Source organism: Triturus cristatus, chromosome 3_1 (assembly GCF_964204655.1).
Source record: "Triturus cristatus chromosome 3_1, aTriCri1.1, whole genome shotgun sequence".
Taxonomy (NCBI): domain Eukaryota; kingdom Metazoa; phylum Chordata; class Amphibia; order Caudata; family Salamandridae; genus Triturus; species Triturus cristatus.
Window position 1 is genome coordinate 516,546,779 of NC_140583.1, and position 18,496 is coordinate 516,565,274.

The window sequence follows — 18,496 nt, forward strand, 5'->3', positions numbered from 1 at the left end:
GTATGTTGTGTCTCAGATGTGTCTGATCACATGTTACCAATGGGTGACAGTCTCCACATCCATGTGGTATATGCATCAACCTTGATGGGGTGTGTGTCTAAGAGACGTACATGTAGGGCCGGCAGGAACAACAGTGGCCACTACTTGTGGGACTTACGCTTGCCTTGTTGTGTGTACGTGCTACGCATTTTCCATTGCTGTGTTGATGTGGCAATACAGGTAGCCTGGGTTTCTGCATGGCAAAGATCTGTGTTGCCTGGGAGACCTTAGGCCTCAATTGTCACTGGGGTGTGTTTTTTTTAACGTTGCAGCAGTACATAGGTTGGGTGACACAGCCAGATGATTGGCCATTGCACTACATGGGACTCATGTGGACATGTGGAATTGAGATGTGAGGTGGTGGTCTTGTAGGTGACATATGTGTCCATGCCCAACAGCACACACCTCAGTACATTGCGTAATGTCATAAACTAGCATGTGATAGTGATCGTGGTCATGGCCACATGGGTTGATGTACTGACAATCTTCCTTTGTGCATCTCTGTATTGCAGGGCACCAGCTGTCCATCGTCCGTTCCCAGACCTTGCAACCATGCAGGAACACGACTGCATCAGACGGTACCGTGTCACAAGGCCACCGATTGAGGAGTTGGCGGAGCAGTGGGCGCCACATCTGCTACCTGGCCGGACATACTCTACAGCACTGACCCCAGAGGTGAAGGTGATGGCAGCCCTGCACTTCTTTGCTACCGGTTCCTTCCAGTACACAGTGGCTACTGCTGGTGGTATGTCGCAAATGATGTTTAGTCGGGTGCTAAGCGATGTCTTGGAGGGGATGTTGCAATTTCTCGACCTGTATATCAAGTTCCCGAGCCCAGATGAACTCCCTGAAATTAAGGATGCCTTTTATACACTGGGGAGGATGCCGAACGTCATCGGTTCTATTGATGGGACACATGTTGCCCTGATACCACCACAGGCACATGAGCAGGCATACCGGAACAGGAAGCACTACCATTCGATCAATGCTCTGGTGGTCTGTCTTGCTGACATGTCGATCACACATGTGTGTGCACAGTTCCCTGGTTTGGCGCATGATGCCTACATTATGAGGAGTAGTCGCATTGCAACGCTGATGTCACAGATGCCAGCTCAGCATGCCTGGCTTGTCGGTGTGTACTGACTGTTTCTCATTGTGTGTGTTTGTCACTGTTGTATTCCGCACTCCTACAAAACTCAGCTACTTGTTCATTTTTGTGTGTGTAGGTGACTCCGGATACCCCAACATGCCATGGTTGCTGACACCCCTCAGGAACCCTGTGACACCAGCCGAGCTGCGCTACAATGAGGCACATGGTCGGAGCAGGAGGGTGATTGAGGGGACATTCGGCCTCCTGAAAAGCCGCTTTCGCTGCCTGGACAAGACGGGAGGTGCCGTCCCATATGAGCCTGCAAAGATGTGCAAAATAATCCTTGTCTGCTGCATGCTACACAACATGGCAGTGCAGAAGGAGGTGCCTCTCATCCAGGATGACGGTGACGATGACGACGACCAACCTCCGGCACCTGTGGAGGATCCCGGCCTGGGCCAAGATGCCAGTGATGATGAAGATGATGGTGACGTCTGCTCCCAGCTCATCAACAACTTCTTCACCTGAATGTGAGCTTCCAGGGTTGTTATGTGAATGTATGGAGGTAGCCTGGAATGTGTTGAGCCAGCTCTGTTGCTGTCTGAGTGTGTCTGTGTGCCATTTGACTGGATGCGTGCTGTGATGTGTCCATTCAGGTGGTGTGTACTCCACAATAGGGTAGTACTGCTAACTAGTGTTTTTCAACATGTTTTGTGCATGAGTATTGAATTTCTCTCCTGTTCTTCTGTGCTTTTGACTGTATCTTGTCTGTCCTTCCCAGGGTACTTTGCCTGTTGTGTGGTCAGCACTGACCCCCAACACCCAGAAGCCAACACCAGTGTGGAAGTTGGCAATTCCCATCAACTGATGTACCGCACATCCCTGGACTTCCATTGTGAGCGTGTGTCCACTGTTACGTAGAATGACCGTGCAAATAGTGTGGAATAAACGTGTTGCTGATGTGTAGTGGACCTGTGCTACGCTTTGTTATGTGCGTTGTCTGTCTTCCCACATCTGAGTGACATCTGCTTACCTCACCTGTGGACTTGTTACCACTGACTGGGCTTGGTGTTATGTCTGTGCATGCCAATGTGTTTCAGGTCAACATCATTGTGTGTGATGAGTGACATGGCCATGGTGAGTATGTTTTATGTTGCCACAGTGGTGTGTGTCCCTCACATGTGTCACATCCCCATGACTCACCTTACGTTGGTCACATTGTTGCAGTATTTGGCATGCACTGTGTTGTGTAGCAGATCGACATCTCCCTGAACATGACAAGTTTGAATCACAACAGAGGCAAGTATGGTGTACTAGTGAGTTTATTTACAAATGTGTGTGAGGGAAGTGCACAGGATGGTGGGTGCTGTACAGTGGTTTGGGAATCCACAGTTCACATTGGAGTTGGAAGTGCTGGTAGATGAAAATCTGATACATTGGCCCGACATGAACCCTCCATGTCATGTGGGCGAGTTGTGTGCGATTGGACAAGGTGAACGGGTTGCGCACAAAGAACATTGTCCAGAACAGGTTTGGAGGCCCTGGGGAATGTGCTGGGACATCTGCCTCTCACATGCCCTTTTTCGGACGACCCCTCTTCTTCCGGGGGGGGGGGATCCTCATGTGCAGGCCTCTGCGGTGCAGGGGACTCTCTGCCAGAGTTCTCCTCCCTCCCTGTGGCGCTGGCAGATAGTGTTGCGACAGATGTTTTGGGCACACAGGGGGGTGTGGACAGGTTGGTGTTGATCTGGCGGAGGCATTGTAGTATGTCACGATGCACCGCAGTGATGTCATCCCACATGGCCTCTATGCGGGCATGGTGGGCGACCTGCTTGTGTTGCATGTCCTTGAGGATTCCCACTACCTGGCCAAATCCTCTGGTGCTATCCTGGTACGCATCTAAGATGCGTGCCAGTTGGGGGTCATCATGCATTCCAGACCCCTCTGCAAGGCGTGCCCTGTGCCTCCCACCCCTCCCAGCACCCCTCTCCACACGGGCAGGACCAACAGCGGTACGCACAGGTGACACTGGGACCCCTTGGGTGGTGTTGCTGGTGGTGTTGGCTGTAGCTTCCATTGGGTCCTGTGTCCCTGTGCTGTTGGTGTTGATTGTCCTTGGTCTGTCCGTGTTGGCGGGGGTGCCCTGTCGGTGTCCAGATGCTGTAGGCAGGGTACAGGGGGGGCAGATGTTGATGCTGCTGGTGCTGCATGATGGCTCACACCGGAGGGGCCAGGTTGGTCGTCGTCATCCGAAGAGGACAGTGAGAGAGTCAGACCAGAGAGCCCAGTGTCCACCAGAGTCTGGGACTGGGTATCCTCGTCATTTGGTGTTGGGTGCCGAGCACCACCTGTGTTTGGAAGAGACACACAATGTGATTTATGTTTCTACATGCATCGTTGGTTCACAAACATGACATTTTCTACTTTTTTACAGATGCCTGCCTGTACACTGCTTTTTCCCAGCCTGTCACAGACAGAGTTTGATATTGTTGTTGGCCATTTCCCAGCATGGCCTTGTGCTCTCCAAAACAGAGCCCAGTGTCAGACATCTTGTCAGTCCCTTCCCACTCCCTGTGAGGCAAGTATGGTTCAGTTTGATCTTGCTGGGCCATGTGGGTGGGTGTAGGTTGTCTGTGACTGCGACTCCCATCATACTCTTGGCTACACCCCCCTTCCCAGCATGCCCATGCTTCCTCCCTCTTGACTCTGCTTCCCTGTGAGGGGGTGTGACAGCAATGGCATGATGGCTGACTATGAAATCCTGGTGTTTGTTTGGCTACAAGTCCCAGCATGGCCTTGTGCTCCCCACAACAGAGCCCAGTGTCAGACATCTTGTCAGTCCCTTCCCACTTCCTGTGAGGCGAGTATGGTTCAGTTTGATCTTGTAGGGCCATGTGGGTGGGTGTAGGTTGTCTGTGACTGCAACTCGCATCATACTCTTGGCTACACCCCTCTTCCCAGCATGCCCATACTTCCTCCCTCTTGACTCTGCTTCCCTGTGAGGGGGTGTGACAGCAATGGCAAGATGGCTGACTGTGAAATCCTCGTGTTTGTTTGGCTACAGGTCCCAGCATGGCCTTGTGCTCCCCACAACATAGCCCATTGTCAGACATCTTGTCAGTCCCTTCCCACTCCTTGTGAGGCGAGTATGGTTCAGTTTGATCTTGCTGGGCCATGTGGGTGGGTGTAGGTTGTCTGTGACTGCGACTCCCGTCATACTCTTGGCTACACCCCCCTCCCCAGCATGCCCATGCTTCCTCCCTCTTGACTCTGCTTCCCTGTGAGGGTGTGTGACAGCAATGGCAGGATGGCTGACTGTGAAATCCTGGTGTTTGTTTGGCTACAAGTCCCAGCATGGCCTTGTGCTCCCCACAACAGAGCCCAATGTCAGACATCTTGTCAGTCCCTTCCCACTCCCTGTGAGGCGAGTATGGTTCAGTTTGATCTTGCAGGGCCATGTGGGTGGGTGTAGGTTGTCCGTGACTGCGACTCCCATCATACTCTTGGCTACACCCCCCTTCCCAGCATGCCCATACTTCCTCCCTCTTGACTCTGCTTCCCTGTGAGGGGGAGTGACAGAAATGGCAAGATGGCTGACTGTGAAATCCTGGTGTTTGCTTGGCTACAAGTCCCAAGTGAGCCCCTGTGCTTCACACAGCACCACCCAGTACGTGGTCTCTTTTGCTGATATTTCAATGAGGTGTGTGTCAATGCATTGTTCCTTGGTTAGTTTTGAGGAGTTTGTGTTGGGGGTGTGTCTCTCCATGCTGAGTAGTATGGTCAGGGCTGTCAGTCCTCCTTCCCATCATTAAACGTGCTTCCATTGTAGGGCGTGCAAGTTGTCTTTCAGGATGTCAATCAGTGGTGTCCTGCTTCTGATTTGCACACAAGCCCTAGCAGGGCCTTGCGCTCCCCACAGCAGGACCCAGTGTCAGCCATCTTGTCAGTCATTTTCCACTCCCTGTGATGTGGGCATGTTTCAGAGAGGTCTTGATGGGCCAATCAAGAGGGTGTGCATTATCTGTGACTACAGGCCTCATCATGCTTTTGGATACACTCACTTCACCTGCATCCCCACTATTCCTTCCTGACAGTCAGCTGCACTGTGAGGTGGTGTGTTTGTGGTGGCAAACTGTCTGGCAGGGTGTATTTGGCTTAGTGCCACTGGCTTGCTCTATTTTTTTGTAGGTTGGTGCATGTCATGACACAGTCCCCAGTCACTATGAGATGGCAGGTATTGTGTGTGTCTGACTGGCATACACATCTTCGGCTGATTATCTATTGGTTAATGTAGCTTTGCTTGAGGTGCATGGTTTAACTGTCCCCTTGCCACACAATCTTGGGTATGTTGTTTGTGTACTCACCAGGCTCTGGGATGTGTGGAAGGCCATGGACGCTCTCTGGTGGTAGGATGTCCCGCACGGTCTCCTCCCAGGTCCTGAAGTAGACTGGTTTGGCAGGAGGGCCACCGCCGGTGCACTGACTCAGGGCGTGATCTTTTTCGATGAGTTTCTTGACCCTACTGCGCACGTCACACCACCTGTTCTGGATGTCGTCCTTTGTGCACCTTGCTGGTGCTTGTGCATTCACTTTGTCCACAATGCTCACCCACATCTTGGTTTTCTGTGAGATGGGGGTCCTTTGAACCAATGTACCAAACAAATGTGGCTCTACTCTGATGATCTTGTCTACCAGCACTTCTAACTCACTATCTGTGAACTATGGATTTTTCTTTGGAGGCATGGTGATAGTTGGTGGTGGTGAGTGATGTGTGTGTGAGGGTGCAAGTGATGGTGGGTTGGTGTTGGTTTTGCTGTGTGTATGTGTGTGTGCTTTTGCATGAGGTGCTGATGGTGTGTTAGTTGTGTGATGGGTGAGTTGTGAGTGTGTCTGTGGTTGCTGTGTACTGGTGTTTGCTGCCGGCTGTGTCTCCTGTTTGCAAGGGATGATGGTAGTGATTGTAGTCCTTTATATAGTTGGAGTTGTGGGTGTGTCTTTGTCCCATTTTTTTTTGTGGGTATTTATTGGCTTTGTCATTGCTTGTTTGGTCCTTTTTTTGTCTTTTTTCCTTTGTGTTTTGTAGGCATGAAGGAGACGTTCATGTGATGGAAACGGAGGCTGCTGTTGTCTAGTGCAGGCATCTCCACCTCATTCACGCTGCCTGTCTTCTGTGTTTGGTACGCGTAGTTCGTGGCGGTCTCTATTGCTTGTGTGCCGGGTTGTCTGTGTGTGTCGGTCGTGCGGCTTGGTCTCTGTGAAAGTCGGTCTGGTATTACACGCATTGCATCGTACTGCGCTAATCGTACATCGCGGGTACGGGTCGGTCGGGTTAATTCCGGGTTCGTGTCGACCGGTGAAAATCGCGTCGGTTTTCCGGCCGGATCACTATTTTCCCTACGGCTCGGTCGTACGGCTTGTATTCCATACGTGTCGGTTGTAATTCACACGCGTTGCATCATACTGCATGGGTCGTACGGCGCCGGTCCGTATTCGGTCCGGGTCCGTGTCAGTCGGTTCGTTTTGCGGCCAGAATCGGAATCGGCCCCTTGATCTGTAATGTCCTGGAGTGAAGTGGCCACTCTATTTGGAGGTAGTCTTGTGTCGTTAAACCAGTCTTGCATCAACTTCACCTAGCCCCTTACAGAGCTCTCCCATTTTCCCCCTATTTTCTCAACAGGTAACATATTGGTTCTAGTGGCCAGAGAGGCTTCCATATAGACATAAACTTTATTCATTAATGAATCGCCCAATCCAGCATGCTGACTCTAATGTCAGAATCTTAAGGCAGAGGTAAGATGAGCAAAAGAAAAGGCTGGTTTTTTTGCAGCTTAATAAAAGGAAGAAAACATTTTATAGTTAGGCTGCATTTTAATGGTGTTGGTCTTGCTCTTTTAAGGTGGCAGAACGAGTCTTCAACCACCCACATAATGACTCCTTAATGCATTCGCATTTTTCAGGCTGTAGGTTCGTTGCCATGGTGAAGTCAGGTCATACCATCGTGATCTTGAAGAAGCAGCATTTCTTCGTTGTTATTCCTGTCCTTTTACCAATTGTCCTCAAGGGCTATATTTTAAAATACAGATGTCCCAGCCTTAACTTTTACATAGAGAGTGACATTTAACAGGCTTGGCCCTGAGCCTTATTGTTCACCGTGTGCTGCAAAGCACTATCCACTGCTGGTGGGTTAATTTAATTGGAACACAATATCAGGGACATATCTGTGCATTCCAATAGAACGCTCCCAGTATAATACTAGTAATGGTGCTCCCAAAGACATCAAATGTTATGTTTGATGTATTGTTGCTTTTTGTTTATTAGTTGCAGAAATAGTATTTTTTATTTATAATTCGCATTAATTCCGGGGATCCAGCTTCAAGCAGCAATAATACAAATAAATTAAAAAGAGAGCAAGAGCAAACATTTACAATTCAAACATGCATCTCACTATATATCTATGGTACAGATAATACAATATGGTCCAGAAACAAGGAAGCTCATAGTGTGCAACACGATGATGGTTGTTAAATGTGATAAAAATTGTTAGTCTGGAGTGTCAGTTTGCAGTAGGTGTTGCTTTAGCTCCTTTTCCAATGTTCCCAAACCCTTATCTAATCTTAGACATTTAGGAAGATTGGTCAAAATGTTAGCATGTACCACTATCTAGGCTATTTCTCCCAATATAATCCTAAGGGCCTTATTACGACTTTGGTGGTCCACCTGTCGGCCTGCCATGACGCACCAACAAGAGGACTGGCAAGGCCGTTGTGTGCCCGCCAGCTGGTTTACAATTATAATTCCTGGTGGCGGGCCATGCTGGGGCAGTCTTACCGCGGTGGTATATAAGGCTCATAGGAGAAGCTAACATTCAGACCGCACCTTGAGAGCGCTAACTGTACATTCCAGCATGGTGTCGCATGCATGCCACACCATGCAGGAACAGGGGTGCGATTCCAGGGGGCACAACATGTGACCCCCCGCATGCACCCCCAGGAGCGGCTCAGGGGCCATGTTAGGGTGCCGTGAGTTGTCTCTCTGCCACCCTTTTCATGGTGGGCTCACCACCAAGAAAAGGCCAGTGGAAAGGCAACTCATGATATGCTCAGCTGTGCCAGCTTTGGCACGCCAGCATATTACTGTTCCTTTTAGGCCGCCAGCATTGCGGGATCTGTGAGCCCAGTGGAGCCAGCAGTCTCATGGAGGCTCGACCGCACCACTAATATGGCGGTGGTCTGACCACCACCATGAGTACAGCGATTCTATGGACTGCCGTACTTGTACTAAGGGCAGAGTTTCTAAAGTAATCTGATGTGCATACACAATTCACTACTGCCTTTCTCAATGCAAACTCAACACAAACATGCATTTTAGGGGGAATTTATGTTCTTTTTCCATCCTTCCCTCTTTTGCAGATGGGCATTAAAACATTGGAATTTATTCCACTAAGTAAGAATTAGAACATCAAAGTTTTGGAGTGTTGAGTTTACCCTACTGGAGGCATTTTGTGGTGTTGTCTGAATGCAATGCATCCCTCTGTTTGCTACTGTGCAGCGACAGCACTCGGCACACACATCTGCAACTTGAACTAACCAAAACCAGCTCACACTTGCAAAATGCACACAGTAATCATATTGTGGCAAATAATTGTGGTTATGTATCAAGGGGCCTCACGCCACACTAGCACGGGCACAGTTGCTTTTTTATTTTCTAATGTGTTCCATATGCAATAATAAGGAAAAGGGCAATTTCCGTGATTTTCGCAAAAGCATTATTGGGAACTGAGGTGTTGTGGTGCATGACATCTACCGTGTTGGCAGAAAGAGTCGAGTAACATACTTCCCCCAGGCCTTGTCCAACATATGCACTTGCATCTTCTGACATAGGCGAGCAATCACCTTCTCTGTGTTTCTATTCTATCTTTGGATTACCCCGACTCAGGGCCATGGCCAAAGGTAGTGCCTGCAGGGTGCCAGACAGACCATATAAAAGTATTGCACACACCTCAAAATAAATGCTGCAGCGAGATAAAGATCAACCCCAACCTCTCTTTTGTGGGCATAAGTACAAAATGCAAGAGTCTATGAGGCTGAGTACAAGTTTGGAGGTTACACTGCCAGCCCGCAGCGGCGGCAGTCAGGAAAACACTGCCAAACCAGCACCATCCCAAGCCAAGGCGGCAGCATGAGCCTGGAGTCAATGCCGGCCGCACTGCTGCACCTCCAGCAAGTTGGGCATGCACCGTGTCATGCTTGGGAAACAGTGTGTGCACTGAGATGGGTCGCATGGGGGCACAACACGGGCCCTGGCCACAAACCACATGAATTTATTTACCCTGGGCACTGGGGCCCTTTCTTTTCTGTGGCCCTTTACCTGCCTTTCTGCCGACCTCTTCATGGCGGTGTCATGAAAAGGTCGGCGGACAGACAGGTCGTAATGCATACGGTGGTGCCGATGCCACCATTGACCACCGGTTTTCTCACTGCCGCCGCTGTGGGAGCACAGATCTTGGTGGAGGTGGCAGTCTGGAGCCCTATACATTCCTAAGCAAGTGAAATCCACACTGCTGGATAGTGGGATTGCTTCTGAAAAACAGCACATCCTAGTAGGGTTGAAATGCTGTTAGAGAACTTCGCTGCATTTATGGAATGCTTTACTCACACCGATTTTTCCCAGCAGGGCTTCCATATCTGTTTAATGGATGAGTGCCAGGTCTTCTTAGCAGAACAGTTATGCAGCAGGTGGCAGGTGCAGGTTAGTAACCAGAGTCGCCACTTCCCTCTCATCCTTTGCATCATCTCTGATGCACACTGGTGGGCAATACTAAACACATTCACTGCTATATAGGATCACCAGTGAGAGTGTTTCAAAATGACACTTTTCATGATCTCAGCCATGACCTGCACATGTCCTACTAGTCTGCTAGAGGCACCTATTGGTCAGATAGTTCACAACATCTCCAGAGTTCTGGTTAGAATAATCTATTCAATGCCTAATAGTGTTAGGGCAGATTCATTGACAAACCTTACACTACTGACACATCTTCATTTATAAAACAATTTGAGAGCCACTTGTCTTTTGCTGAAATTAGCTTTGTGGTTGAAGGCCACTCATGCAGGGGTTTTGTTAATGTCAGGTGAAATTCTGTTTACAAGTTTGCAATCACTTGTAATCTTTAATAATTTGTGAAATGAATGTGATGCGTAATGCCTGAGAGTACACCATTAAGCCATTCTGGGAACACAGGAACAACGCTAGGGTACTCTACTGAATGCAAGTTCAAAGGTACCAGGAAAAAGAACCTGATTATAGTGTGCACTGTTCACAGGAACATAATGCTCAAAATGTAAAGCATGATGTAAAGTTTAACACACAATAAAATATACCGTCATTTTGTCATGTTGAGAAATTATAATTGATCAAACAATTGTAAATAATATAATTCTTCTGAACATATCCGTTCTAATAAAACAATTGCAATTCACAAGTATTGCGTTAACAGAAATAAATGTTTGATTTACAACATCAAAGAACATAATATGCACTATGCATGCTGTTGTATCCTCAAGAGTTCTTCATTTATATTACAGTTGCCATTGAAAACAATATATAGCTGTCGTTAAGCCCGATGCATTTCTGGACTCGTAGGTCCCTTCCTCAGGGGAAATGTTCTGAAAATAAGAAAGTATAAAATATTGATTGATATAATCGAATTCACTTTAATCGAAGAAAATAGCGATAGCCCCTTGCCCAGTGGAAAAAAGTTTGAAAAATAGAGAAAAATGGTAAGGTGGTCAATGTAAGAGTACTGAGTGTATATATAGATTAGTCAGCACCATCTAGTAGGTGAATCATGTGCCGATGGTAGGAACATGAATAATCGTGTTTGAATAAAGAAACAGATATCAAATGCTAGAAACTGCTATGTGTGGTGAAAAGCGGCTGTGGAACAGTGATATTTTATTGTGTGTTAAACTTTACATCATGCTTTAAATTTTGAACATGATGTTCCTGTGAACAGTTTACATCAGGTTCTTTTTCCTGGTGCCTTTGTATTTTTAAATATGTGTTTTGTCAACACACTAACATAGTGTAGCACCCTTTTTCAAAAATGATTCACATAATTTTGAGTTTAGACAACCTAGAGTGCACCCCTATCTCTTTTTAGTTATAGCACTACTGAATGCAAAAACATATATATATATTTGTTTTTAACAAAGAGCTCTTGTAAACAACTAGAAATTAATTTCAAGTTGAATTCACACCTGAACTTACCATTCGGGGAATTTGTTTAGTGAAAAATAATTTTTTTGTTTTGTTTACATGGGGAAGAGCCATAGAGAGTGAGGCTACTGTACACAAAGTATTAACTTCCCTTTCCTTCAAGACTCTTCTCTGTTCTTAGTTCAGCTCTTGGTCATTTTGGATTTGGATTCTGGAGAAAATCCCTCATGGTTTTTTCTCTAATCTCTGCTGTGTCTTCCAACCTTAGAATTTATACATTTTGTGGGAACATTTATTACGCTCTTTGCAGTAGATTGCAAAATGCTTGATGTTTGAGGAAGAGGCCCCAGGGGAGAATGAGAGGGGGATGGGAAAGAGCATAAGAACTTGTAGGATTTCTAACCAGGAGACTGATATACAGACGATATATATACCAGAACCTATCATGGCAGAGAAGAAGCCTATCTATAATCTATCAATAATAGAATTGACAAATACGGAAATCGGAGTACTGGAATTTTTTTTTATCATTTGTGTCATTAATTGTCCAGGATCCTATAGCGATAAAGAAGGACCTTTTGCAGTTTCCTCAAAAAGTCCAGCTAAAGTTTTCATTGCAGAATCACCACTGATAGAAAGTGAGAATGCAATGGGCTTTAACAATATCTCCACCCTCTGCTAGCTCATGAGAATTCCTTTTAGTAAACATTCTTTAACTGAATTTGAAGCATTAAACCACCTCTCCAAGAATGAGTTCATAGTGATCAGACCAGTGGATAAAGGTGGTGGATTTGTCAGACTGGATAGTGAGGATTATGACCAAGAAGTTCTGCGACAATCAAATAATCAAGAACAGTATGGGAGATTTTAAGTAGACTCCACAGGGGAATCATCAAATACAATTTTGGAGATGACCACAAAGGTATCGGAAGAGGGATGGATATGTATATGTTCCAAGGAATTTGTATTATCTAATGAGAAAGATCCCTAGACTCCCAGAATATAAGTCCTGCTGAAAGTCCCCAAGAATTCTGAAAACCACAAGGAAAGCCTATCATTTCAGATTGTGGGTCTATGTTGGAACCGGTGGAGAAATATGTGGATTTCTTCTTGAAACCATTTGTACATTCATCTACTGCTTTTATAAAAGATTCCGAGGGCTTCACAAACAAGATTCAAGGCAATAATTTCGAACATGAAACAGATATTCTAGTAACCTTCAACATAGATGGGTTATATACAAATATACCTGAGGGTGAAGCTATCACAATTATTAAAGCAGTTGTGGAATCAAGAATGCAGCAACATAAAGTGCCAAGGGAATTTATTGTTGAACTAGCACTTATATGCCTTAAGGACAACTTCATTTCATTTCATCTTACTCCAGATAAAGGGTGTTGTGATGGGCTGCTATGGCTCAGAAAGGCAGCCAACCTCCTTATGTCCTGCTTTTACAACAAATGAATATATGATGGAGAGAGTAATCCCTTTAAGCCATGATATTATTAAGTTGTGGTCGAATGAGGCACAACTGCATGGATGGTTAGAATGGTTGAATCAACATACTTCAGATTTAAGGTTCTCGATTACTTTTAATCCATCCAAGATTAATTTCCTTGATTTAACAGTGCAAGCACATGAGAATGCCATGATAGTGAATCAGTTTATTAAACCAGCAGCTCGTAATACTTTGTTACACATTTTTCGAGTTGTCATCCACGTTCTCTGAAGGAGAATTTGCCCTACGGCCAATTCTTGAGGATTTGGAGAAATTGCTCCCTGGTCACTCAGACAGGCACTGCCACCGCCACCACCTCAGGCTCAAATGAACACTGCTCTAGGATGACATCCTTTTGCTTCCTTGTGCAACCACCTACCCTACCCTGACACATCAGGGTCCACTATTAACCCTCATCCTGGAATTAAGGGGATCCATCATCCTCACTCAGATCAGGGTCAGTTACTTTGCTCATCTAGCAAACATAGGGGCTACCACGACATCTCCTATTTTAGGAACTGCCTTTCTTTAGGGCCACCCACTACCATGGACCACCTCTGTGTAGCTTGCCCTCCCCACCAGATAACCTGTGGGGACCGTGAGAACCAAAACTTTGATGTACCCTCCACCCACTGTGTGACAATTTCTTGGGGGTCCTCCACCGCGGGAACCCCTGGTGATGTCACTGCCCATGGGAAAAAAGACTCCTGACTCACCCTTCCAGTGGTTTTGCCTGCCCCAATAGTGGGAAAATCTCTGTGTGCAGAATGACTAACCTGGGACCTCATCTTTGGAAACCTGCCCTTGACAAGCGCAGGAGTTTTTAGGGGTCCCCTAATAACCTCCCGACCCTAAATCTGTGGTGTGGGTATCAATTGCTGCCCCTAAACCTTTGGAGAAAAAACCCTCCTCATGCAGGCCTAATGTGTGTAGTGTTAGGGTTCAGTGCTAAGCTACAGCCTAGAAGAACTGTATTGAAACATTCTTTGAAAGCCCCTACTCGGTATCCCACCCTTTGTGAATGAAAACCAGTCATAACAACACAGTTTAAACATTGATTCTACATTTCCTCACATCACATATGTGTGTGTGCAGGGGCTTTCCTTTCTCATACTTTTAGTTCACATGATCAAACCTTGAACCCTTCTCAAAGGCTTGCATTTCAACATTTTGCTCATTAATGCATAGGTAATGTGTGGCAAAACTAGAATTATCAAATGCTATCGAAGCATACTGAAATAGGATACTATGTATCTCACCGCTAAAAACCAATTTTAGAACATGAGTCATTAGTGGTGTGTCCTGCACATGTAATGGGTCTACATTTGTCCGCCACTGGGAACAAAACACCACCTCCCCTTGAGTAGGCCTTGGAATGGTCTGCTTCGCTACTCTTTAAGAGTCAAGTGCTACAATTGGGTGTTTGATTACCAGTGGAGGACAAATGTAGACTCATTACTTGTGCAAGCCACTCCACTAATGACTTATTTCCTAACAGGCACCCTTACTTGATCTGGACATACTTACTAATTAGAAGGTGGAGGTTGGTATACTGATCTATAGTCCTCAGCCCACGCATGAAATCATAATGACGTGTTAAAATACTCTCCTCCCCCGCCCAGGTCCCAAGGCGGTCGGGCAAGATCCTGCCCATCACTTTTGCCGTAGAGTCAATAAATGATATCGAGCATTAACAATGGGGGTTCCCTCTGTCCCCCTTTTTGAAGATCGGGACTATGACTGTTTGTCCTAGACTTGGGAGGCACTGTTCAGGATGTTAACTAAAAGGGGTGTCCACAGGTCCATATTGTGCTTAAAAACATCAAACAGGACCTCATCTGCTCCCAGATCTTTGTTAATGAGGCTCCCTCTCACTGTCAGAATGACCTTATCTACCGAAAATTTCCATTGTTCGCCAACCCCAAAGGTGAAAATAATGTCCACTGCGCACTTATCCATGCTTGCTGTGAGTTTAGGTTCAAATCCATTGGCAAAGTGTGTCACCCTCGTGAAGGACAAAATAGATTAGTCAGTGATAGTGGTATGTCCACTGGAAAAGTAGGATGAATTCAACACTTTCCAGAACAAAGAGACATTGTTAGTTGCTCTTCAGCTGATCCCATGCTTCCCCTATTTTTTCTTTTCTTGGTCTAATAATTGCTTTGCAGTGGTGTCTACAAAAAAATATGAGAGGGCTGCAGCACTTGTTTTGAATAGAGCCTCCCGGTGGGCCATGTCCTGAGGGCATTGTTTTTTTTAAAGTAGGAAGGTGCATGTCCATTCTAGCCCAGGCTTTGAGCCTCTGGGACCTCTGCCTCCCCAGGGCTTTGATGATTAATAAATTAGGGGGCGCACGGGGCACCCCTCCATGTGCTCTATAAGTCCCGGCAACTACCATCTCCCCAGGGATAAAAAATATTAGTGGGGGGCCACGAGGACACCCAAGCCATGGGGACTACCACCTTCTCACGGCTAAATATCATGTAATGGGGGCAGGTGGAGTCCCCGGGGCCTCGGGGACCACCACATACCAGGGGCCAATTATTATTTTTTTAACCCCTTGCATGCCCGCCCCTTTCCCCGCCCAGTGCCGCGCCTTCCATTTGCGGGCGGAGTTCATGACGAGCTGGACTCGTCATGGGCACAGCGCCACCGCAGCCCATGACGAGTCCAGCTCGTCATGGGCACTGAAGGGGTTAAATGGGAGGGGCGCAGCATGTCCCCCACTTCTGGCCCACAGAGTGCCCTGGAAACACCACCTACTCGGGCCAGCCCTGAAAAGTCCTTCCTGGACCCACACATGGCCCTGGGGACCTCCACCCCACAGAGCTGGCTCCTGCTATGTCTCAGGGTGCCCAACGCTAGGACATAGCTGCTTCCTTTAGCTTCGCAGGCACTGTGACTGCTTCTGCCAAGCGAAAACAAACACTCCAGCTTCAGTTGGCAGGAACTGTCAAAGTGCTCCTGGCCTCTGGAAACAGAGGTTTCATCTCTTTCACTTCCATCAAGCATGTGTGCAGGGGAATAAATTAAACAGATTGCTCCTGCATGAAAGGAATGCCTTTCCTGCAGTTTCCTAGGTGCAGCAGCAATGCGGGCTCCTGCAGGAGACGGTGAGCCAGTTGGGACCATGTGGACCTATGCTCCTGCATGAAAGGAATGCCTTTACTGCAGTTCCCCCAGTGCATCAGCAATGCGGGCTCCTGCAGGAGGCAGGTAGCCAGTTGGACCGCTTGAACCTTGAGGCTCCCCATGTGGTCCTGGGGAAGGACCCAAAGGAGCAGAAAGAGGAAGAATTAAGGTGAAAAATGAGCAGAGATAAGAAATATAAAGGTGTGAAATTAGCAGAAGGAGGCAGAATAAAGGTCAGCAAAGAGCAGAAAGAGGCAAAATAAAGGTCAGAAACCAGCAGGAATTAAGAGAAAGGTGACAAACGAGCAGAAAGTGGCAGATGAAAGGTCAGCAATGAACAGAAATAGCCAGAATAAAGATAAGAAACGAGCAGAAAATTTGAAATAACGGTCAGCAACAAGCAGAAAGAGGCAAAATAGAAACCAGAAATGAGCACAAAGAGTCAAAATAAATGTCAGAAACAAGCCGAAAGAGGCAACATAAAGGTGAGAAACGTACAGAAAGAGGCAGACTAAAGGCCAGAAATAATAAGAATGAAGCAGTGGAAAGGTGAGAAATGATCAGCAAGAGGCGAACGAAAGGTAAAAAACGAGCAGAAAGGCAGAGTAAAAATGAGAAATGTGCAGAAAGAGACACAATAAAGGCCAGAAATGAGAAGGATGCAGTGTAAAGGTGAGAAACAAACAGAACGGAGCAGAATAAAGGTCATAAATGAGTCGAAAGAGGCAGAATAAAGGTCAGCAACAAGCAGAAAGAGACAGAATAGAGATCAGAAACTAGCAGAAAGAGGCAAAATAAGGGTCAGAATCGAGAAGGAAGAGGTAGAAAAAAGATCTGCAATGAGCAGAGAGAGACAAGATATAGGTCGAAAGAAAGCAGGAAGAGTAAAAAGAAAGGTCAGAAACTAACAGAAAGAGACAGAATACAGGTGAGAAACAAGTTTTTAAAAAAAGCAACGAGCGGAGCAAGGCAGCATAAAGGTGAGAAACGAGCAGAAAGAGGTAAAATAAAGGTGAGAAATGAGCAGAAAGAGGCAGAATAAAGGTCAGAAGGGAGCAGAAGAAGGCCAAATAAAGGTCAGAAACTAGCTGAAAGAGGAGAACTAAATATGAGAAACCAGCAGAAAGTGGCAAAATAGAGATCAGAAACGAGCAAAAAGAGGCAAAATAAAGGTCAGGAACAAACAGAAAGAGGCAGAATGAAGGTCAAAAACAAGCAGAAAAATGGGGAATTAAGGTCAGAAACAAGCAAAAAAGGCAAAATAAAGGAAAGAAACAAGCAGCAAGAAACAGAATAAAGGTCATGAATGAGCAGAGGCAGAATAAAGATTAGAAATGAGCACAAAGAGGCAAAATAGAGAGCAGAAATGACCAGAAAGAGGCAAAATAAGGGTCAGAAATGAGTAGGGCGAGGCAGAATAAAGGTCAGTAATGAGCAGAAAAAGCAAGATAAAAGTCAGTAATGAGCAGAAAGAAGCAAGATAAAGTTCAGAAACTAGCAGAAGGAGCTAGAATAAAGATGAGAAATGAGCAGGAAGAGGCAGAATAAAGGTCAGAAACAAGCAGAAAGAAGCAAAATAGAGATCAAAAATGAGCAGAAAGAGGCAAGATAAAGGTCAGCAATGAGCAGAAAGAGACAAAATAAAGGTCATAAACTAGCAGAAAGAGGCAGAATAAAAATGAGAAATAAGCAGGAAGGCAGAATACAGGAGGGAAACAAGTTAAAAACGGCACAATAAAGGTGAGAAACGAGCAGAACAAGGCAGCATAAATGTGAGAAACGAGCAGAAAGAGGTAAAATAAAGGTGAGAAATGAGCAGAAAGAAGCAGAATAAAGGTCAGAGGGGAGCAGAAGGAGGACAAATAAAGGTCAGAAATTAGCAGAAAGAGGAAAAATAAATAGGGGAAACAGCAGAAAGAGGCAAAATAGAGATCAGAAATGAGCAAAAAGAGGCAAGATAAAGGTCAGCAACGAGCATAAAGAGACAAAATAAAGGTCAGAAACTAGCAGAAAGAGGCAGAATAAAGATCAGCAATGAGCAGAAGGAGGAAAAATAAAGGTAAAAAATAAACAGAAAGAGACAAAATAGCATGTTAGCAGTTTCCTCTCTGTCAAAGCAATGCCGTCTCCCATAGGAGGCGGGGAACCGGCAGGGCCCATGGGGGCCTTGAGGCTCACCCCGTGGTCTCCAACATTTCTATTTGTATGCCCTCGGTGGGACAAGGCACCCAGACTAGAGGCCAGGGCCCAGGTGCATGGGGTTTGGGGTCCCCAGAGAATGGGAGTCCCTGGGCTCCAAAATCGGCTCGGGAGGGGGAGCCGCTCGTCCCCTCTCACATTAAATTCATTACAAATGTTTACAAAAATAAGGCCGGGGTGGGGTCTCTGGGCCTGAAATCGTCTGGGGGGCAGGACACTCAACCCCCTCCCTTTAAAGCCATGCCCCGGTGGATGGGGTCCCCAGGGCTAAAATAGACCTGGGGAAGAGGGGCACATGGCCCCCTCCCCCATTCAAAAAG